Raw genomic sequence first — 25402 nt, forward strand, 5'->3', positions numbered from 1 at the left:
TTGGGGGAAAAGGACAGAAGTAGAAGACTACACCCATGTAACAGTGCTAGAAGGTGGAAGCTACACCTTATTGAGAGGGGCAGCTGCTTTTTGCTTCTTGTTCCCCCTGAATTCCAAGCTTCACAATATAGAAGAACCAGGAGCCACCATTCCTTACGAAGAAGATAGCTGATCAGCAATGTAGCACCTCACAACTGGCCAAGGCAGCAGCTCTTGGCTCATATTGATTCCAGGAATAAGCAAAAACAATTAAACCCCTACTTTGAAGATAAAAATATAGTTTTGCTCACTGCCTTTGAAACTGCCATGCGCCATACTTCTGGATTCTCACTCCAAGTAACACAACACCAATCTTAAGAATTTTTTTAAAAATTAGGAAAACTGTAATAGGCAACAAAAGCAAGCCAGCCAGATGTTATTTGCAACAGCAAATTGGAGACTGATGACTGAGGATGAAACTAACTTCATCACAACAAAAAGCAAATGATCCCAGCTCCTTCTGTTTCTGCTCCTGAGATTCTTTGCTGAATTGATATAACTTCCTACCCCAGCAAAAATATTTCACTTCTCTCAGCTGTGCAGCTCAGTTAGCTGAATTGGCTTAGCAAGGCGATTGGCAGCCCAATTCTGGAGAAGAGGAAGGAACTGCACACCTGGAAGAGGTGGTGGGTAGAGGGGGAACATCATTTTGTCACGGACATAGAGCTTTTAGATCAGCTCTTGTGATAATGTAATACTTCACCCTTTGAGATCTACAAGAAAATGACAAAATTGCATTTTTCCCTTGCTCTATGGAGAGCTGCCACAGTAAAAAGGTGACATGATTAAATGAGGGGAGGAAAGAACATTGAAAATATTACTGAGATATCTGTTTTGCTATCATATACTTTCAATAATTCATGAACAAGTTAATTTAAGTATTTTAGAGACGTTATAATCAGCCAACTATTCAGCGGCAAGTCACTACATCCCTGCAGTCACGTCGGAAGTAGCTTTTATTTATCAGCAGATCATAAGTAATGAACTGACACTTCAAATTTTTAAGTTACATTATCAATGTTATGACATTTCAGCAGAATTGGGACCTGGTTTTCAGTCTTTCCTATGCTGCATCTCACAGGGAGACACTGTAAATTTTTTACAGTAATCTCAGTGTGGTTGTCTCCATTGGAACTGAGCATAAGAACTAGTTTTGAAAATATTTTCAATCCTTCACTCCACATGGATCTTCTTCAGGATCTGTTTATTCTAGAGTGACTGAAATTATTGTATTTAGTGTAACTCTGCTTATGATTTTCCATTTTCTACAATATGAAAGCAGTCTATTGTAAAAAGACTTGAAGGTGGTAACTTCCCACAAAAGACCATGACCCAGTACTACTTGAAAATCTGGAAGGGTAGAGCAACACAAAAGGCTCACTGTTCTCAGCAGCACAAAAGAGAGCAAGCTTGCAAACTTCCTCAAACTCTACACTATTAATCTAAGGGTTTAAGAAACAACTGTACTTCACTAAGGGCAGTGAATAAAAGGAAGAAGCACAGGAAGCCCAAGAACAAGTTTGCAAGTTACTTCAATCCCCTAAAGCATAGATAAGGAAAGCCAATCTGAGCTCAAGGTCCTGTACTGGGACAGCAATCCCAGAAGAATACTAAGACATAAGGTGAAAGTCCCCAGGTAGTAGCACAGTTCTCAGGTAGTTTGTTTCCATTTTGACTTTTTGAGCTGTGGTTTTGATAAAGCACTTTATTCATCACATCCAGCTAATTCTAATTTGCATAAGGCAAGCTCTTTCTTCTGCTACAGTTGATGGCCTTGTTATTGCTCTACCCTTTTTCCCCCTCCACTGTAATACTTGTTGGTAAACAAGTATACATTTTATTACTCAGACAAAAAACTAAGCAAAGAAGTTTGGAAAGCAGAAGTGCTTGTTGCATTTACACAATTGAAAGAAAATTATCCCTTGTACTGTCTTGATTTTTTTAAAGGTCCTATCAAACCAGCACAAGACTGAGTCATTTATAGTGTTAGTTGACTTTCTGACATTCTTGGTGATCTGAAGTTCTATATAACTCCTAGAACCACCCTCCCATATCTCCCAGGGAGATGAGTAAAGCATCTAGTTTTGTGAGTAGGCACACAGCTAAAGCCAAGAAATAATTTAAGTAATTGCTCATCTCTGCAGTGTGTTCGTAACATAGCTGAAGCACACACTGCACCTCTGAAAATGGAGGATGGGCAGGATCAACTGCCAAGGTCAGACTACAGGTACAGCTCCATTAGATCTAAACAATAGCTACTGAGATAGAAAGCAAACTGTAGTCTAGAAGTGATATTCTGAAGTACTGGTACTTGCAATGTCAGAAACGGTAGCAATTAACAAAAGCAATTTAACCAATACCTACATATAAAACAAATGCTTAAGAATATATATTAGCTATTGTATTTGTAATCCCATGCCCTATCTTAGTCTCCTAAATAGAGGACTTGCAAGGCAGAGCCTGCATACCCAGCAAAAGACTAGGGTCATGGTTGATGCCTCTGATATTGCTTTACCATTTATCTTCACTTTAATGCAGGCTAGTTAATAGGACAGTTTGATGTATCATTTGGACAGAAGAAGCTGAGCAGAAAAATCTATTCTGGGGAATGGAAACATTTTTTTGCATTGTGTAATTAGAAGCAATAGAAAAGACATTGAACATATCTTAATCAATTTAAGAAGTATTTCATTAAGCATTTAACTTAAGCACACTTCCTTTAGAAAGTAGATATACTGTAAATGCAGGGAAGGAAACTGGATGTAATATCAAGGCTAGCTCTTCTGACAAAGAACAAATTAATACAATAAGCATTTTGCAAGGTATTTACAAAGGCCGAAGTATTTCTTGCTGAACAGTCATACATTACTACAAGAATAGAACACACTAAAGAAGTGAATCACTGGCAAGAAGAGTTCTGTGTAGCTTAACTGTTGAACAAACTATGTCTCAAGACCTAAAGTTACTCCAGATTAGTGTAACTTGTACTTGAAGGGGTTAACACGTTAATAACATCTGTTAGACAATTTTAGCTGAAATCTCTAAGGATATTAAGAATACAGTTTCAAATACCAGGTAAGCTGTCAAAACTCAGTACTTGCAAATTCTGATCTAAGATCATGGGCTACAGTGCCTAGGGCTACTACCTACCGCTTTACAAACATCTACCATTAGATTCCCCCAGCTATTACAACAACATACCAAGTCACATATGTTCTCATTAAAAACCAGCTCATTTTACCAGAACCATAGACCTAGAAGGGGTGGTTATTTTAAATGAATACCAGTATTTGGGAAAATCACTTATTTTATTATGCAAGGAATTATTGGAAAGATAAAAATCTGCTAAAGTAGTTCGCTTCTAGAAATGGATGTATTCCCTTCTGCCAACCTAATACTTGGAAAGAATAGGGGATTTTCCTTGAGCCTACCATATTCCAGCCAACAGAGCAACTGTCAAGGCACAGCAAGAGCCGGTTGCTCCCCACAGAACTGGGAGACAAGCACAGCAGGACAGCCAACAGGGCAAGGGCCTTGCCAGCCAAAGCCAGCACCCAAGCAAGGGAGCAGGGCAGGTTCAGGCACGAGCCCAGATCATCAGGCAAAGCCAGGATGACAACACAAGTCTAAGGTCAAACCAAGAAGCCAGTCCACACATCAGGACCAGGCCTGGCGGCAGCACCCACGGTCAGACACAGCCCAGTGACAGCCAGGTCCACAGGGTCAGTCCAAGGCCAGGACATCGGCCCCCGGGTCAGGGTTCAGCTCTGTGACCAGGCAGGACGCAGCCATTGCTAAGCCAAAGACCAACACACCTAACAGCACGACTAGGGTGTAGGCTGAAGGCTGAGTTTAAATAGGGCCTGGGCCCACAGGTGGGGCTGGTCAGGGTGGTCAAGGCCCATTAGTGCCCTCAGGGCCCCGACAACAACAGCCAAAGCAGCAGTTCCAAAACCTGCACTTTCCGCTTTACTGGCTCACTTGTTTCTCTTTAAAGACTGCCTGCCTTCTAAAACAAGGCAAAGACAGGGATCGCATTTTGCCTTTGATATTGCAGCTATGGCATCCTCTGGTGTGTCAGCTTGTTCTGACTCATCTGCATTTAAGTTTGTCCTGGATACTGTTTGCTTGCTCCACTTCACACTTCATTTGCCTATAATTTACTCACACTTCATCTACCAAAATCTGTTAACCTTTTCCGATCTTCCGCTTCCAACATCCCCTACACACATATTTTTGTCCGTCGCTGCTGTTGCCTACAGCTACACTCAACCACCTTCTGCCCTAAATGTTTCCTGCCATGATCTATCTTTCTCTTCTTACCCCATCCTTTCTAATAATATATATGCTGAATAGGAATATGAACTTCTTAATACACAGGTGAAATACGCTTCGGTTTTGCCTCTTCTTAAAAATAGCCTTTTTCAGGGACACTCTTAATAATACCCCTAAGAGCAACCTGCACCACTGATTCTTAGTTCTGAATACCAATTCAGATGCTAAATGATGCAGTAGGTGGATTTTTTTCTCTCACTATTTAAAATAACCAATTGTTAACACAAGTTAGTTTCTCCCACTTCCAAGTCTGAGATACATTATACTATATTTCAAGAAATTAAAGACTTTGCTAAACAGTAACTGAGTGAATTCACATTTTGCCTTTTCTTAAACTTACCGTTCAAGCAGTTTTGAAAGCCCCGATGCTATTTCAGTTTATATAATTCAACAGACATAATTTGGCAACTACCTCATATAACAGCATCCTAGTTTGAAAGGGTTGAAATGATACCTGAGGCAGACTCCAGAGATTTGCTATGAACAGCAAGTGTTTTCCTAAGAACAGGAATCTTCTTTACAAATATGGACAGTCACACATACTAGCCTTTGCATTTTCTTTCTCTTCTGAGTGATCAAGTTTCAATCACTGAATGCAGAAAGCACTAACATTAAAACAAATTGTACTGTGCAGTGGTAATTTATCTAAGGCAATCGAAAAGGCTTTTCTCCCTGAGCCATAGAAACAGCTCAGGGATTAGAAGTCAAGACCTGTATTCCCAGACTCCTGCTGAGCCCATTAGCCAGTGTGCTTCCATGTCTTTATTTTGACAATTTATGGTGAAAGAACATACAGTGCAACATAACACCCAAAAGCATACAGTGGCCTCAACTCAAAACAGTGTCTTGAAGATAAAGGCACGTATGATCCCACCTGCATACCCATTTTCTTGATTGTTCCACAGTATCTCCCAAAACAGCTTTATATTAAACACCATATATAACTTCTTGCCTTATCTAGCCTCCTGTTCACAGCAGTAATGTATGCATTGATGACCACATGACTGGGAGACACCGAGTCCCTTGCAGGAAGGATTACAGCACAGACTCTGACTTTTTCAGCCAAAGGAGGACATACGCTCTCAAAAGCAAGCAGCTCTGATCTCAGGGTTCCCTGTGTGAACAGGCCAATCATGCCAAGCTGATTCAAGGATATTTCTCATGAAACTTGCCTGGCATTTTTCTAGTAGAAGATCAAAGTTTTTTGATGTAGGTGTTAGTGGGAGATGAGAATTTTCATCAGTCATGGTACCTTCTCAATTTTTAAAAAGACGCATTAAGTCCTTCTATCAAAGTTTTGAGTGGATTACTACCTTTTGATCACCAATTCAGACAAAACCATCCCCCTTTTTTTTTTACTTTAATATCTCTAAACTTTTGGAGGTAAAACTTGTTTTGAAAGCAGTTTAAATACTTGTACTGTTTACTGTCCTTAGAAGGGACTAGGAAATATCTATAAACCAAAAAGCAATCAAGATCATTGTTCCGTTGTACAAAGTAATATGCAAATCAGCATAAGACCTGGTAGTTATGCCCATAGCCAAAAAGCATGTCTCAACTGCAACAGTACAACAGTATCCTTATTAACATTTACCTTGAGACAGGTTACACAGAAAGTGAGTCCACTTTGCTAATGAAGCCTACAGAAGGCAAGATGGACTGGCATCTCCACATCCTGCAACTTCTGCCATGAATGTCTAATCAAGAGGAAAACGTGCAGGTTTGAAGATATGAGCAATGGGACACCCTAAACATAATGAACAGGCAGAATACAACTCTGAACCTATTTGAACACATAGTATAAAGTACCAAGTTACCTGTTCTAGCATCACCCACTGCCTTTTCTCCATCATGCAAGGCCCAGCCTTCAGATGCCAGAAATTCATTACCTACCAAAATGCACAAGTTCAAAGCAAATACAGCAAACAGGAAAAAGCAGGGGCCTAAATCACATTTATCCTTCAAAGGCCAGAGTGACTTTTTTGGAACACCAAGTATTTTCATCTAATAATACTGTGTGACACTATTGCTTTGAGATTTGACTTCACAGTAACCCATGGGGTTTGCTCATGTTGCTTAATACATCTTTTCACTTGCATTGAGACTTACTCTGAAATGCTCTGTAAAGCCATAGGCCAAATGTCACTGATCTGACCAGCCATACTCAAGCTCAGACACATTTCTTAATGACACTCTACCTACTAGTTCAGTCTCATTCAGAGGCATGATCCTGTTACCTCCTTCTCTTCGTCCTTTTTCCAGTGCCTCTGGAATTAATCTGAATGTATGGTAAACCATGTCACCCTGATAACATAGAGCAAACTACTTAACATCTTAGGTTATTTTTCTGCCTTGTTAGCAAATTCATCAGCACGTCACACCACCAGACCAACTCCAGAATTGATAACGAAAGCAGGGAGGGAACACAGCCAAGTTTTTCTCTAGTTGGGGGGCAGGGGAGGAGAACTACTACTCCTTTCTTCCTTCCAGCAGCAGCAAGCTATTAGATCAGTTTAGCCATTAATTCATTTCCAATGTAAGTCAGCATTACCATAGCCTAAATTATCAGTCTGTCCATCACAAGTGCTGGCTCAACATTGACCCAACAAAGCTGACTTGGGGAAAAAAAGAACAATGCACATCCTGTTAGTCAGCTCCCTGAACTAGCTCTGCATGGATTATACAAGTGCCCTGTAAAGAGACTGTGAGACTGCGTCATGTGGAGGGAAGGGGAAAGGTGGAACCGTAGCAGTGTTGAATTGAATTAGTTTAAGCTGTTGTGTAATGGCACATATAACTATTTATTTAGTAGCTTAAAGTGCTTAGAAAATAAAGACTTGAATTAATCGGATTCTGTCAGACTGGATGCATACCCAAAAATTGCATAGACAATCTCAATATGCACTTAGGCTACCCTCAGACTTGATGTTTAATGTTACCTAACTTACGGTATTAAGGACAAGCTACATTGTGCTTTCTAGAGAGACTCAAGCCTTTAAGTTCAGGCCTTTATTTTAAAGAAAAGTGTGTCATCCACTGCTGTTTCCCAAGGCAGAACCCCCAAGTTTTAAGTGGCTATCATATTATTGTCAGAGGAAGCAAATTAAAGACTGACAGATTACACGACCCAGAGGAAAGAGCTCCAGCAATAAATCAAAGATACAAAAATTTGAGAAAATGATGAGAGGGTCAGAAGTTCTTCAGCCTGGACTACGTTGGATAGTTCTAGGCTTCCCCAAGGAAGGCAGACATAAAAACCTAAGACAGAGACCATGAGACTCAAATTCTCACTATGACCATGTAAGCCAGAACAACTTGAAGACTTGCTACGATCTCAAAAGCTAGTGCCTTCACCCCAGTCTGCCAACAACTTCATGAACTGACATGTTTAAGCAAGACACTGGGCAGGTGGTTTTGAGGAAGTGTCAAGTCCTCTCCTTAATAAAGCTGCCACATCCCAGTGGTTATTTCTCACCTCTACTGCATAAAGATACCCTACTTAGCCTCCAATTGAAGGTGGCCAAAAAACCCCAAACTTCATAATTTAAAAGACTTCTACTGATTATACTCTAATGTAGATGGAAAAGGTATAGTTATTTTGAAATTTATGCACCTGAGTATCATGTGTCCTTATCACAACTTACTGGCAATTGCAAAATGAAGGCAAACATACTCCCATTTGCTTCTGTCACAACACTAACAGATGTTGCAAGAAGACAAAACAAACGAACAAAACATATGGAAAGGCTTGGAAGCTGGTCCCTAGAAGAATGACAGATCTGTAGAGACAAGTATACTATGGAGCATGCCAGCATCCACTACTGGTGTAACAACAGCTCCCAGGGCTTCCATTGGGGAAGATCTAAGAAAAGTAATGTAATGGCACTTACTTACACAGATGAGGAAAATACCTTTTCATATTATAGGGTATGAGTGTCCAAATAGAAATGGGAAGGAGTCAGATTATACAGAAAGAATTCTACTTATTTTTTTAAGTTGACATAATAGCATTATGAGGTACTCGTACAATTTTTCATTAGTATTCTCAGTAGTCATTCAGTCTTAGCACAGTGCAGTTCATTACTGCAGTTCAAGGAAGGACACACGGTCAACAAAAACAGCACAATGAACTCTCAGTTGTTTTTATACTGAGATCCCAAGTTTGTGATCCAGACAGTGCTGATTTTAAGGCACAGTTAATTCTGGCTATGCAATACTGCAGTTCCAAAGTCCACCTTCCATAGTATTTTGACTCCTAGTGTTTAAAACAAACACACACTTTTACTGGAATAGATCAGAAAAGATATTTTTGTTTGTCTCTCATAAGTACAAAAGAATGAAAGCATGTCCACAGTATCTTGTAATGCAGGAACCCAGCATAATGCCTTTTGTTCAGGAAAATGTAGCCAATTAATCTGATTGTAGAAGCCACGATGATGTTACTGACTTCACAGGAAAATACTAGCCTTTAGGGATGACGTGCCATCTTATGTGCATTTAAGTGTAAACTAGGATGAATAGTTACAATTTGTATTAAATTTTGCTGAACTTGTTTCCTTCCTTGTATACATACTTGAGCTGTAACTTTTTCATATTTCGGAGTCCCTATATGAAGGAAGTTTGGGGATTTTTTTTTTCCCTGAAGATAAAGGTAATTGTCAAAGACTATGCTTAACCAATGAACTGGTCTTTTTTTTTTTAAATAGCAGTGGGATCCAAGAGTCACTTTGCATTTAAAATTACAGTGTAAATTTACTGTAATAACTACTGATGTTTATTTAGTTAGATCTGACTGCTGTCTGCAGCCAGCATGGAGGAAAAGAAGCATATTAATACAGCAGTTACAGAGTCTATCCAAGTTTGCACATGAGAACTGATACTTCTTGAAGTATTATTTCATGTAAGAAGTTCATATTTTAGCGTGGTAATGGCACACTTACCATTCATGACAGGGAGGATAACAAATATCAAGTCATTAAAGACTTTAATGTGCTAAACCAGGTAATATACACCACAGAATATCTAAACAATATGCTGGAGAGCTTCATGAACTATTTATATTCATTTTTAAATCATTCTTGAAAAAACTGGGGAAGCTCCACATTATTACCAGAAGGAAAGTAGAGGGAAGCTTAGTGTTGTATTTTTATGAAAGGCAATAAATGGGACTTTCTAGGCAATCATAAATCATTTGGCCTGGAAGTGCTGTTAAAGCAAGTCATGAAATTATGGAAGGTAATCAATAAACACAAAAATAAAAAAAAATAAGCAAAATCATGCTACTTAGCATAATTTCAAGGAAGGTTACTTAATGTGGCCACTAACTTTCAGATGCAATGTTTTCCAAAGTTTTGAAACAAATATCCATACCCTACAAATTTATGTATGACATTTAATTATTAAAAAGAATTATTTTCACTTTTTAACCTGGCTAATCAATATAGTTTTTTTCAATTAGTTCTCCCTTAGATCTCTTTGTGCTATTCCAGACCTGTATTAAGAATTTAGACAAAAAAGTTAAGAGTTGGTAGATAACAGTTAAATTATTTATCAGCACTCTGCCACCACCTTTTGACTTATTTCCTTTTCATTTCCCATCTCTCAGCTTACTATATGACACTTACTGCTTGTTAAAAAACAACAGCTCTAATTCTAACTGAAACACTTGATAGGCAAAAGCATTATGTAAATATCTGTACTGGGCTACTGTACAGTTCAAGTTCTACTTTTCTACTTAACATTTAAAGTTTACTTTCCTTCTCCATCTTCCTGCCTCCAAGAGGTAAGAAGAAAAAATCAGATACATTTTCTTATCAAAGATTCACAGTACACTGAACTGGACTTTTGCAGTTAGTGCAATTTGTTACAGTTAAGGAGAACAGCTTTTCAGTAATACTTCAAATGTCTCCTAATTTTAGAACAAGACTATATTCCCAAATAAATCTTCATATATTTGTCTTATATCTGCCAGCTCTTTATCTGGAAAGTATATTTTTGCAGTTTGGGCAGATTCACAATTATTAGTCATATTTAAGCATCCACTTTCGCTCTGACATATAGATGCTGGCAGACATATAGACTCTTCCTATAGACACTACATAGTAAAGTGCTAAAAAATACAAGCCATAAGCGGATGTGGTCAATCTGATTTGTGTCTCATCCACACTTATGCAGCTCATATGGTAGCACTCAGAATCAAAGGCTGATCACCCTCTCTACCACTATACCAAAGTCATGACAGTTAAAAACAGAAGTGCATGTCATACCCTCCCTTAGAGATGTGGAGTTGAGAGAAAGAAGGGTTCTCAGATTTTCTGCATGAAAAGCTTTTACTTTCCCTTGGTTGCTTATTGCCCTATGCTGTAGGGAAACAAGTTTTTCTCCAGCTCTTAGGAATATTTTACTTAGCTCCATGGGTTATTTAAATCTTTTGGACAATGACAAACTTTAGCATAATGTACCTCCGAGAACCTCTTAAGGAATTTTGAAAAAAGTCTCACATGATACTAGGCTATTGCATATATCCTTTTACATGTCTTTTTTAAATAAAAGCTACACAAAATTATAACTTCTATACAAAACTATTCCATTATCATTTTATCCCTTTCCTCCCACACAACAAAATACCTCAGTACTTTTAATTTCAGCACAAGAATTGGGAAAAGTAAGATGTAAAGGTTCATCTGAGTGATTGTATTTCTTTCAGGATGCTGAATGCTGTCTTCAGTCCTGATACAGAGAGTACTTACTAGTACCTTCAATCCTTGAGCAATTCTGCTAGGTCATTCTTGACTGTTAAGATCATCTTTTGCTCTAAGTATTGTTTCAGAACTAGCACTCCTTATATGAGAGATTAAATTTATTTTATTTGTTGCAGGATGGCATTTCTTCTGAGCTGTTTTTCAGTAAAATAAGAGAATGACTCCATTTACTCCCTGCTCCCAGTCTTTGAAGAAAAATCCTGTATCCAGCCCATGCAGCAATTGCACCACCTGATGGAGTTATTAGTGGAATCCCAATTATCCTGCAGATTTTTCCCAACAGCAGGTCAGACCTTACCTCCAGTTATTAGCCTGGCTAAACATGGCTTCAGAAAATTTTGGAGCTGAACTCAGTTTAAGAATAGAAGTGTATATACAGAATAGCATGTAGTAGATATTGCTTATATTCTTGATGTCCTTCTTGTCATTACAGTTAGTAGTCAATAAACATGAATTTGAAGCACAGCACATATGTTCTGCCACATGAAAAGATGCAGTGTGTATTTATTAAGAAGCTCTATGTGTTAAGGCATTCACAATACAATACAAGACAAGACAATACCACGACCTGCATTTAAAAAGTAAAAGTCAAGAACACACATTCTATATCCTGATTCATGAATATAAAGTTCACGTGATTCAAAGCCATTTTTTCCAGATGTGTGTGTAAACCCCACATCACAGCACTACTCCATATATCTATACAGTGTCCATCTGCTCTTCCCTGGTGCAAACCAAGTCTGTTTCTGCTATCAAAGACAAAGAATGAAGAGCCGTAGAACTGAAGCCACAGTGGACAACCACTCCTGGCTAGCTGTTTTGCTCTGTCCAAAAAGCATTAACATTTTGAAGTGCTATAGACCCAAGCGTATCACACATATCTTGCTTATCTATTTCCACAGTAAATTAAGCAAAATTAAATTAGGTCCTTGGACCATAATCTCACCACAAACTAAGATTTATATCACCTATCCAGTGTCAGCAGCATTGCAAGCAACCTCCTGAATCTGAAGCAACTTAAAATCCAAGAGTGAGGAGGGGGGAGGATAAAAATTCCCATTTTCTGACAAGAGCAAAGAACTTAATCCAAAAGTAGCAGTACCACAGCCAGCATTAGTCAGCACATGACAGGACAGCCACATTTGCAAGATTCAATCACAAGAAAAATTATTTACATCAGAAACTTTAGTTATTTTGCCTGAGTTATTTAGGAGCCTTCCATAATACTGTTATCAGTGGCCATTCAGATTCACCCACTGTCAGACACCACAGCTGTCAAAGATTGGGAGCAAGAATCTGATTCTTTCCTTCTACCTAAATCTGTTTGTTCTACAGGCAACCTGCAAGTGCCCTTCTGGATGAAAAGTAACTGAATATGACCTTGAGGAAAACTTCATATTTTTAATACTGATTTGGAAAATGTTAAGAACTACCTGTGACTACTGTTGTAAAATTAATTTTCTTTGCTTCAGGATTTATTTTTTTTCAGCACAGGTCAATTACAGTAGCATTCAGGAACTGCATTCAATTTTATTTAAAATGTTCTTTTCATCAAATTCATATACTAAGAATTGACCTTGTTATTGTTTCTATTTTTCCCTATAGAGCAAGGCAGATCATTATAAGTGTGTCAGAATTCTGGAATGAACTGCTGGTGTTGAGGCCTCTGAAAATAAGCTTAACTTCATAAAAATGACTTTAAATCCTAATTTCAGGCGTTGTGGTTTAACCCCAGCTGGCAAGTAAGCACCATGCAGCCGCTCACTCACCTCCCTCACAGTAGGACGGGGGAGAGAACCAGAAAAGTGAGAAAACCCATGGGCTGAGACAAAGACAGTTTAATAGGTAAAGCAAAAGCCATGCATGCAAGGAAAGCAAAACAAGGAATTCATTCCCCACTTCCCACGGGCAGGCAGGTGTTCAGCCATCTCCAGGGAAGCCGGGCTCCATCACACCTGACGGGGACTTGGGAAGACAAACGCCGTCACTCTGAACGTCCCCACAGCCTCCTCCTTCTTCCACGGCTTTATATACTGAGCATGACGTCATACGGTCTGGAATATCCCTGGGGTCAGTTGGGGTCAGCTGTCCCAGCTGTGTCCCCTCCAACGCCTTGTGCCCCCCCAGCCTCCTCGCTGGTGGGGTGGGGGGAGGAGCAGAAAAGGCCTTGGCTCTGTGTGAGCACGGCTCAGCAATAGCTAAAACATCCCTGTGTTATCAACGCTGTTTTCAGCACAAATCCAAAACATAGCCCCATAGGAGCTACTATGAAGAAAATTAACTCTATCCCAGCCAAAACCAGCACAAGGCACTAGGTCTGAAATGTCGTTAGAGCTGAAATTTTCACTACAAAAATGGTAAAAACTTTGGGATTTGGTCCCTGAAGCTGGAGAGAGTGGTAACACTGACCCATTAATTGATAGCCTACGCCCATGTTTTTAGGTATGCTTCTTTTGTCTTTATATCATTCTTCCTATTTCACATTTTGTGACTGGTTGAACGGACTGGAAACTGACAAACATCAGCTTTCTTACTAATACAAATTCAAAACTCCCTGGCACTTTTTTAAAACCTTGCAGTCACTAAACCACTTGGCTAGAAATATCATGTAAAGGAAAAAAATTCCATTGCTATTTTTAAAGACGTCTCTAAAAAAACCAACCAACCAAACAAAAAAATTGTTTGGCTAATGAGGCTCAAAAAAACATGTATAGTAGGAAAGGAGGCAAGACAATGTGGATTACTGGTAAACCAATTTCTCAATAGAAACCCTCTAAGAACATGTTCAATAGGACTCATAATTTTGGATAAATAGAGAGGAGAAGCCAATGAGACATTCTAAGCCTGTTAAATGTCACCTCTTCTCCAGAAGATGGAGCATCATGCTAAAATATTACAAACCAAAAAGTAAGTGAACTTCAGAAAGTATAATGTTATCCCACAGATCTCTGCCTGTTTCCCTTCTGCTGAAGTGAACATGGCCTACAGGGCAAACACAACACCTCAGTGCGCTGGGAGAAGAGGGCCTGGCAGTGCCTGGGCTGGTCCCAGCCTGCTGTCACACCTTGTCCTTCCAGCCAACTTCTGGCACTGTGGAGTGGGCAGAGTGCTGGGCCAAACTTCCTTCTTTTCCGATTCCTTCTACAGCTGCCCCAGTGAATGCTGCCTAGACGTAAGGATATGATCATTCTAGAGGGTAAAGAAGAATTTCCAGTGAGAGCTTCAGCTACTCATATCACCTTTCCAGAGCTTCTGTGGGAAGATTCGGAACCCTAATGGTCTCATCAGGCTTCAAAACTTATTTGTAGCAGAGCTGCTGGATTCCTTTCCTTTGAAAAGAATCTAATTTATAAGTGCAAACACTGCTTTAAGAACTGAACCAACATGAACTAAATTGAAATAATCAGGGCATTCCCTTCAAAACCGCACTACAGCTCTGAACTTACTTGCTAATGCAGACAGAAGCCAAAGTCTGAACTGAAGTAGGTACACAGAGGAGACACAAGTGCTTTTACCTCCCTCCAGAGGACAGAGAAGAGGAAATGACTGCGTAACAGATTAAGATGAGAAGCCAACCCAACTTCAACTGATACGTGCTTATAAAACTTCTATCTGATTTTTCAAATTTTTTAAAACAGCCACTCAAATAACATATTCAGTGTAACACAGTGAATTACATAAGTTTATCATGCATTGGGCACAACACAAATGTAATAAAGCATATGAGGTTGCTAGTATATAAGCTTGTACACTTAAGAAACAAGTTCTGAAAGCACCAGCTTGAATATTCTTCCCTGTTCTATTAATTTGTAAATCAAAATAGCAAGTAAAGGGGTACTGTAGTTCAATCCAGAAGGAAAAAAAAACCAGCACAGACTGTGCCTTGCAAAACAAATTTTAGCAAGACAAAGTTTATTTTGCAAGGCTAGTAGTAATATCGAAAACTGGCAAGTGTTCAAAGCCTAGCCTGTTTCTTAGAGACTTTGATTCCCTAGGCAGTCTATCGTATACCTAAACTGGACAAGTCCAAACACTGGCTCGTCAGCTTAGCAAGCAGCGTTACCCTTCTGCTGCTTAAAAATCCTTTCTAAAGACATTTTCTTCTTAGGCAGAGTTAAAACACCTCTCTCTGGTCTATTCCAGTGTTCATTCTCTGTTTGCTAAAAATGCCAACCTCCCGGCTTTGCTTCCTAGAGAAAAGCTGTAAATCACATTAAGAATTATTAGGCTGAATTGGTTTAGGTTTCACTGACACAACTTTTTTCTTTTTATTTGTAAGTTCCAGCAATGTTAATCACATAGCAATATAGCTTTTGAGCAACTTTTCTATAAACAAATTTCCTTCTAACAGAAGTTACATGCTGAAAAAAATCAAGTAGACCTAGATAGCCTTGGTCCACAGAAACACACTTTGGTATGTGAGCCTGATAAGGCTCAAGACTGTATGTAACAACGCTGATGTTAACTGTTTGCTATATAATCCTAGTAAGAAACAGGCATTGAGTGAAAAGAACAAGCCTATTCAACTATTTTATTTTACATTTAGCATGAAAGTAAAAACTAGTGTCTAAATTCAAACAACTTGATGAAGAAGGAAGAGATTACAGGAATAGAAAGAAACTGTGGGATGAATACTAAATATATTTTAAGCTAAAATCCAGACAGCCTGAAAATAATTTCTTTTATTGCCTGGAGATATCAGGCCACCCCAGATACATGTAGTTCTCTAATCATTTGCTCATCCAGCCTACCCATAACCAATTTGTCTAAGGAATTTCTAGACCTCTACTATACCTATCAGATCAGAAACAATGCACTTTTTTGTAGTTATTTTTATTTTGTAGTTATTTTTCACACAGGAATAGCCAAGCTAAAGTCACATGGGTTTCTCTGTATGTGGGGGGTTTGTTGAAGTCACTGAGGAAAAATACATGACATTTTATGCTCTAAATACACTCCCCTGAGAAAGGAGAATTGCTGTGTAAGACCAGTCTGAGCAATGATGGAGCAACTAGAGAAACTGGAAACATAATAAATCATTTTGATTAATGAAAATCATGCATCTTATAGACCTTTCAGAGACAAATAAAAATAAACCCCAACCTCTTCTGTATTTTAAACTGCCAGTTTGTAACCAAACCCATCAAGGCAAAAGATTGTAACTTAACAAAGGTCATCCATCATTCCTCTGTGCTGCTACTTTTCACCTAAGGATAAAACAACAAAAAAACTCTGAATGCAAAATATTACATTTTTAAGTGTCCAAACAGTTTCACCCCAGCTTTATTCATCAATGCTACTCACAGCAGACTGCATTTGAGAATCTCAAATCACTTTCCTTCCAAAAAAGCTTCACAAGCTGCTTGTGAGCTAATAAAATACTATGCATAGTTATGAATGAAAGACAAATATGTCCTCAGACTTACATAGTCTCTAAATTACCATTCTAATGTTCATTAGTAGCTTTATATATATGTATGTGCGTGTGAAAAGATGTATAAAATTACTGTTGCTATTGAAAATTAATGGCATTGTAGAAAATGAAATTCTTAAAATTTTAAAACAGCAACAAACTCTTAACTCTTGACATTCAAAAGGCAGCATCAAGTGACATCATGTTCTTCTGAAACTTAACCCCTCCTCCCTGCAAAAAAAGCACAACATGAAAGCTTGGCCTGTAAGAGTAAGTTTCTCAAAGTCCTGCTTCTCATGGACTTCTAAGGAAAATGAGCCAGACCTCCTGATCTTGGTTCTCCCAATCCTTCTACAATACTGTCAACACAAAAACATTCAAATTAAAAGTTTAATTCAAATGAAAAAGTGACCATACACTAACATCAAAAGAGCAGAACCCTAGCAGAAACTCCTCTAAATTTAGTCATGTTTTTCCTCATCTTTGGAACGAGAATGATCAGGATGAACAACTTTAACAAACCAATGCTTAGGTTCACAATGTGAATTCAGTTCTTGTCTGTCTGCACTGCTAAACATTATCATGATCAAAAAGAAATCTGTTGTCAGCCAGAAAAAGATTAACTATCAATTAGAGTTAAAATGCTGTTCTTCTAGATCTTTCCTATTACTGGGTGGGCCTCTTGCCTTTAAGCAGCATTTTAGAGAGGTTAGTGCTAGTGCTCTTATTTATTCTCAGCTCCTCACGCACAGATATGCAAAGGGGCATCCTCTGAAGCCTGAACAAAATCAGGGCAGAATCTTTTCTCATACATAGATAAAAACAATAGTCCTCTTTCTTAATGCAGATTTGAAACATAGCCATCATCCTCGTTTATTATGAAGACTCAGACTGCACACAGAGGACCATCTGAAAAATTGCCATAGAGATAACAAATGCACTCGAAATATTCTTGTTTCCAAATCAATTATTGGTCTAACACATTAGTGCATTACAAGTTTTAATGAACTACTACACCATTAATAAAATATGTCAGTGTTCACAGTTTTAGACTACTCTGTTATGCAAACAAATCTACTAAAACTAGCCATCTCAGGAGACTGTTTTCTTACTGCAATATCAAATGCATCCACATAAGTCATAAAATGTTCACTGGGTTTAACAGAGCAACAAAATACTTATAATAAGTACTAGATATCCTTTAGCTATTAGTCACCATTATTACCCTAATTTATAAAATTAAATACCTACTATATTGCAGTGATCAGTGATGCAGTAACATTTAACTGGTATTTCATGTATTGATAATGCTAAAATCTAACTTTAAGAGTGGAAAAGCTAAAATGATTGTTACAGAAAAAAGTGGCAGAGGATGATACATGATAGCCTAATCAGATTTGAAACACATGAGAGAGCCCAAAGCAAAGGCTGAAGAAGAAGCCCTTGGTCAATCATCTGAAACATCTGTTGTGCTTGACACAGAAAAACTGTTCTAAAATTGAACTTCACTCCTATAAGAAAAACAAACTGATGGGTTTTATATGGTATGGGCGAGGACTAACATAGGAAAGACACCCCTACTTTTCTATTTCTTCAAATCTAGCCTGCAGTATTAATCATTCTTCTTTCAGTCACTAAATTTCACCTGAGAAAAAAAGTAAGAAAAAACCCGTGAGTTCTAGATTCCTTTCACCAATGGTCTTTCTGTTCTGTACCAGGAGGTCTCTGGTTTGTCCTGTATTCCAAATGGTAAAAGCTTGAGGCTATACTGAGGAACACCTAACCTGCATACACTGGCACTGCTGCTGAAAGAAACAGTTCTGTATGTCCTGTCATCCATGGAAACAAACAAATACCAGCAATACTAGGAGTAAACAAATGGGTTTTTATTTGTAAACATTGACAAAGCAACAGATTTTAAAATTCATGTTTTATGAAAAAATGATTGTTTGTCTTTTCATATTTTTAACTATATTTCATAGTATTTTCTGCTTGTTGAATACACCTTCATGTAATGAAGGTAGCAGCACATTACAGACATGGGCTGTCTTACCTTGAATTTCACACAGAGGAATTTTCCATGCCTGGAATGAACCAGCTTAGGACAGCTGGAGCTTTGCCACTGCTATCCATCTTCTCCTGAGAGAGGCACTCGGGGTCTGAGATCCCAAGGCTTGCACTCACTCAAGCAGACAGCAAGGAGCTGCAAGTCTGTGAAAACTTACAGGACTTTCTCTTCCCTGAGCCAGCCAGCAAATCCTTTCACCCTGTACCCATGGGGACTTTATCTTCCAAGTCCTGAACAAGCCTTCCCAAAGTTTCCTCCTCTGCACCCCTTTTATCATTGTCTGGCTCGCAACTTGTCAAGAGGTGGAAGCACAGAAAGAGAGGCATGAAATACTCGGGTTGGGAAGAACCCCCATTTGAGTGGGAACTCCCACTCAAAGTGGGTCCAGCTAGGTCAGCCTGCTCAGGGCTGTGTCAAACAAACCCATTTTCCTCAGCCTCTCCTTGTACATCGTGTGCTCCAGCCCTGTAATCATCTCGGTAGCCGTTTGTAGGACTCCATTGTGTCAATGTGGCAGTACATCCCCCCATCCTGCCAGCAGGAACGAACCTTCTCCAGGCAGGGAGAAGGGGAAGGACACCCTGGAGGCCGCAGGTTGAAATTTGAATGGGCCAAGCGAGACGTGCCAGGTACACCGAGGTGACCCTCCTAGGCAATAGGATTAAATGACCACCGGTCAGATTCGACAGGGATGTAAACGGGGTCCCACCAGAGGACATGTGGGAACCAGTCCTCCTGGGAGCAGCGGGTCTGCGGTCAGGGACTCCCCCTCGGGTCGGGGCACTGCCTGAGGTAACTCCTCGAGGGAGAGAGCCCGCAGCTTTTATGCGAGTGATACGCACGTTTTGGAGCCATCGCTTTAAATCTCAGGGATTCTTAAGTTGGCCGTGTAGTATTAATTCTCTTTACATCATTGAGCCTGTGGTTTTATAAGATGTTACCAGACTTCTAACTAACTTTTGCTGAAGAATAAATCTGAGTTTTAACACCTATTGGATTTGGTTAGTCGCGCACCCGCGACAGTCAACCTCTTTCTTGTGCTGGCAAGCCCCAACTGGACATAGTACTCAGATGCAGTACAGAAGTGTCTAACAGAAGACAAGAATCACTTCCCTCAGTTTGCTGTCTACTCTCTTGCTAACACAGCCCAACATTTGATAAACTTTCTTTGGTGCGAGGGCACACTGCTGACTTCTGTTCAGCTTGTCCACCACAACCCCAAGGTCCTTTTCCACAAAGTTTCTAAGCCTTGGAAGTTATTGCATCTTTGTATGACTCTGGACTCTCCCTCACTGTGATAAACATAGGAAATACTACTTGAAGTCCAAACCTTGAAATGCACGCTGCCTCTTAAAAGAACAACAGATAAATCAAAACTAACATGAAATGACTCTGAATATCACGGGGAAGGCTGAAGCAATGAGAAGATTGGGCAGCCTTAATTTTTCAGGTGGGGAGGTGAGTGTCTTAAAAACGAGACTCTCCTGCATGTAAGGGAAGAGCTATCCTTACTATACTGAGCTGCACGGGACAAACCATTACACCTGTGTTTGTTATAGGAGTTTGTTTATGGGATAGGATTCGCCAATTTGCTGCACTAGAATAAATAAATGCCCAACTTGAACTGAAAATCAGTATATAATAACTGCATATATTTATTTCCAAGGAGCAATAAACATTATTTTAGAAAGAAAACATAGGAAGTATATGAAAAAATGTATTCTGACTTGTCACCTGCAGCAAGAAAACTATCTTTCATATCCACTTGAGCCTTTTAGTCACACTCATTTCTAGTAGGACAGTTACTGAGGAAAGACATGGTTCCTACCACTGGGATTTGTCCTAAGTAAGTTATAGTCCCCTAATTCCTCCCCTGGCGCGCAAGTATTTCGGAAACCTTCCTTCCAACTGCTCGGTGCCGGTTCCCAGATCACACAGCTGGGGCAGACACCACGACATCGGGCTGAGCCTGGCCCCCACCACAGGCGAACGGCCGCCGGCGCCCCGACTCCCTCACAGCCAGCAGGTGAGGGCTGGCCTGGCTCAGGGGGAGCCTCCACAGTACACGCGCTGCTGACCAGAAGCGACAAACGCAGGTGCGAGGAGACTCCGTTTTGCTTCCAGTCTGCGACACGGCGGAGCAGGCGTTCCCCTTTCAGCGATTAAGCCAGCTCACAATCAGTCATGGCCGTGGAAGCGCCGCTATTTTAACGATTAATTTTGGCAGGTAAGAAGTAACGTCTGCGGCCAGAGCAGAGCTCGAATGCGCAGCCAGCCGCTCATGAGGCTGCCTGGCGCAGTCGGTGCAGTCGCGACAGGGCCTGGGCGCCGGGGGCCGTGAGGTAGCCGGCCCCAGCCGCGCCGCGGGGCCGGGGGCTGCGGCGGGAAGCGCCAGGCCGAGCGGGCGGGGGCGGCAGCGGGCCGTGAGGTGGCCGGCCCCAGCCGCGCCGCGGGGCCGGGGGCTGCGGCGGGAAGCGCCAGGCCGAGCGGGCGGGGGCGGCAGCGGGCCGAGCGCCGCTCCGAGGGCCGCAACGGTCGCTCGGGGCCGGGCTGGCGCCTCACCGCTTCGCGCGGGACCCGGCGGGATCCCTTCCCGCAAGCGAAGGGGAAGGCCCGGGGCAGAGCCCCCCGGCTGGCGGGTGCGTTCCTCGCCGACTTTCCTCTCCTCCTGCCCCGCGGAAGGCGCCGGTGAGCGCGGCGGGGTCCGCCCGGCAGCGCCGGTTCTCCCGCGGGGCGGCTGCCGGAGCGGCAAGGGCCTGAGGCGGCAGCTCGGTGCAGCAGCTGGGGGCAGCTTTGCTTCTGCCGCTGGTGAGTGGTCGGGGCGGCCCGGCCCGGCCCCGGCGGGCTTCCTCGGGCGGTCGAGGGCGGGGGGGGGGGGGTGGGGGGGGCGGAGGAGAGTGAGCCCGCGGTTCCGTGTCACACACCCGGCGGCTGGGCCGTGAAGACGGCTCCGGGCTCGGCCCTTCCTCCCCCGCGCGCCGCCCCGCCGGGGCTGGGCCGGTTCTCCTGCCCCAGCCCTGCCTCCCGTTTGCCGCCCAGGCGAAGGGGAAGAGGAGAAGCATCTCCGGGGCTGGCCGCCTCGCCTGGGCCGAGGAGGGATTCTGGCAGCTGTAGGGTCCTGCCGAGACACTGGGGCAGGGGACTCTGAGGGCAGGGAGAGACGGGGAGCACTGGCAGGGAGCAGAAGCATGGTTTGCTGCTTTATGGTGAGCTACGACCCGTGCTGTCAAAAGAGGTTATGGCACGGGATCTAATTTAGACCAGGAAGCTTTTGTGAATGCCCAGAAGCTTTGTTGTAACTGACTTGTAACAAACTCCCAAAGTGGATGTGGTCACACCGGCATGAGGACACATGGCTATTTCTGTATGGAAAGTGAATAATGTACTGGTATGTAAGTGTTATTGTAGGGTTTAGGGATTAACAGTGCGGGACCCGGACGACGGAACACCAATGTGATGATTAAAGTCGCCAGTTTATTGAGCTTAACTGATCATTTTTATACAATTCTCTAAGTCGTTTAGAAACTTTGATTGGCTGCTGCATGCAAGCATTTGGTGTCCACGCGCACAAGCATGAGCGGTGATTGGTTACAACGATACTGTCCACGCCCATAAACATAAGATAAAGTTAGTTATACTCATTCTATACACGCGCATAAACACTGAACATAATTGGCTGTGTTAGTTAGAGCATGCAAGACTTGTCTTAGTCCAATTGGTCGAGATAAGCCCCTGAATCGAGGTTGGTTGTGCCCAGTTCCCTTTATCGTGGAATGTGCACCTGTGTTTTTCTAATTGGGATCTTTCTTTTTCTATCTTCTTGTTTATTCTGTTCAAGGCCTTCTAAAGCTGTCTGGAATGCTCCTGTGACCATGAGCTACTTTCAGGCCCAATAACTAAATTCCATAACTGAACCCTACATGTTATGTGTGATTTTCATAAAAAATAAACCACCCATGACTGAAATAGGTATCTTTAAATGTGAATTTCAGATGCAGGTTGAGATGACAAGAGTCTCTGACCACTGGAAAACTGGTGAGATGGTGACAGCAAGGTGGGGAAAAAGTTGTCAAATGGAAAAGCATGCAATCCGCTTATTTTACTTTTCTTTGTCAGAAGCTATGGTACTCACATCAGAGACTGAACAGCACTGTTAGATGATTTTAGTAAAATCTTGCTGGCTACATAGCAGAAAGGAAATGAATGAAGGAGTGCAGGGACAGCAAGACTAGCTGAAATGCTGTGATATTAGTTGCAGTTGTAGAAAAATTGTGTTAACATGATTAGTTCAGCTTGTCTTTCTTTACTCCCATTCCCAAACCCTGATTTACTTTGCATTGTTCACTTTGAACACATAATGGTTTCTTCACAGGCCTGGTCTAAACAGTATGGATACAGACTGTATAGAACAGGACTTAAGCATATAGAATAGAATCATAGAATAATTCAGATTGGAATGGCCTCAGGAGGTCACCTAGTCCAACATCCTCCTTGTATCCCCTCAGCATGGGACATGCAAACTTTCTGACATTGACTCCACCTTGCCATTTCTGTAAGGCCGTAAGTGGACTGATCTTACCCCAAAATGCACTGCATGGGGTCTAGAAAAGAGCTCAATCAACTTGTTTTGCAGTGTAGGTGTGGTCTGCTTCAGAAACTGCTAGCCCTGAGGCCAAAAGACAATCCATTTTAGTTGTCTGAGGAGGCTGGGATCTCTACGTCTGTGCAATTTGCAAAGACAGTGTCGGTATAGCATGCGATGGAAAATCTGATGACTGTAGAAGTAATAGAGGAAAATCTTCAGTTTTTTCAGTTGCTAAGATGTTCCCTTACCCAGTGTGTTCACTGCATTTCAAGAGGATGTGCTACAAGTGGCACACATCCAGAAGAGAAAAGGAGTATATTTAGAAGTGTCTGGAAAATATGATCTACAAGTAAATACTGAATACATTGGAAAATGGAAGACTGGATGAAACATTAATCTTCAGTTATATAAGGGGGCTTCTGTGCAGATGGAGGTAATAACTTGATGGTCCTGGAGGATAGGATGAGAAGTAATAGCCTTAAATTGCCAGTTACTGGTGAAGAGTAAACTTGTGAAGACCGAAACCGTTGGTGTGGTTGTGGAATTTCAGCCGGTGTTGAGATTTTTGACAAATGCTTGCCAGGGATCATACAGGTATCACTTTTCATACCGTGGGCTGGGGAATGAGCAAGTGACCTCGCGAACACCAAGCAGCTCTGAATGCTTATCTTTGTCTTCGTAACTTCTCAGTCATCATGTGTTGAATCACGTGGAAAATAGAATTGAATCTAGCTGGACCGCAGAGGTAGGGTCTTCAGAAGATGAGAAACAGGTGCCTATTTACCTTTGAAAGTGAGATGGTAGATAAACCCTGTTAAGAGTATTTTTAACTAGCTGAAGTTAAATGGAAGGAATGGAACCAATACAGCCTTAAGTTTCTATCAATCACGTATTTATCTTTGCTATGAACAAAGGTTTTCCAGCGCAACTAATGAGTGTTCTATGCTGACCTGAATATGACTGAGAAGTCTGAAAAAACAGCATTGGGTGCTGTTAGTGCTAGCTCTTTCATTTTGTTTAGTGTTCTATCCATTGTCATTTCTAAATCTAATGTGGGAAACACTCTTACTTTCTTAGGGATGACAATTTGATGACTGTGTTTTCCTGCTCGGAAACAAGAAGGGATATTTAAAATAGGATTTAATAAACTGCCATAATAAATGCTTTATAAAATATTGTGCATTTGCAAACCCATAAAAAATAAAGACTTCTGATAAGAGTTACTCCGTGTATTTGTTTTTAAAATCCAGTTATTTGTTGTAGGGCACGAAAGATGGAGTATTCGCATAAATGTTTGAGAGCAAAAAAATCCACGTCTCTAAGTAAAAAGCAAGTAGAAAAGTGGAATGAAGTAAAGAATGCTTCAACGGAGAAGGAGATTTTATATGGCTTGCAAACTAAAGATCATTCTCTTCAGCCAAGTACCTTAGGTATAATCTGCAAAAGTAAGGATTATGTCAAAAGAAAAGTGTTTTCTGAATCAAATGTGCCTTCAGTGCTAACTGAAAGACACCACCAGTGTCCTGACCAACAGTCAGAACAGTGGCTAACGCAGAATGTTGTTTTGGTGTAAGTGCTGCTCAAAATATTACTCAAGAAGAATGTCAGAATCCTATGCCTGAGATAATTTGCAACAAAAATGCAGATAAAAACCAACTTTTAAATGCTGGATGTTTAAAATATATACTTCATAAAAGATGTAATGATGTAAACACACCAGCATCAGCACCAGTTGAAGGGCATTTTTGCTTGAGTCTGAGGTGACTGCCCATTGATCACATGAGAGAGAGTGCTTCTATGGAGGCTGCAATTGACAGGGATAGTAAGGGTAAGAAAACTTAACAATACCATTACCATCCTACAAAAGGTGAGCATAAACCATGGAACAAAATCTGGAATGAAAAATTTGTTCCAGTGTTAAAAAAAAATATACATTAAGTAGAAAAAAGGAAAAAGATTTTGCTGGCTTAGTTGCTACCATAAAGACTACAAGAGACAGAAAGATGGGGTGGGGCGGGGCGGGGGGTGTGGGTGGGGAGAGGGGGGTAAGGTGTTGGGTGGAAATGACAGTTCACATATTTTGGAAAAATTATGAAATGCTGCTGGATACATTGTGTGAGTCTACTAAGTCAAGAAAAATACAGTTATAAACTAGTTCCAGAATGATTATTTTTCACTTTTTTTTCCCCCTAGAGAAATAG

The sequence above is a fragment of the Accipiter gentilis genome, chromosome 33 (assembly GCF_929443795.1).
Source record: "Accipiter gentilis chromosome 33, bAccGen1.1, whole genome shotgun sequence".
NCBI classification, from domain to species: Eukaryota; Metazoa; Chordata; class Aves; order Accipitriformes; family Accipitridae; genus Astur; species Astur gentilis.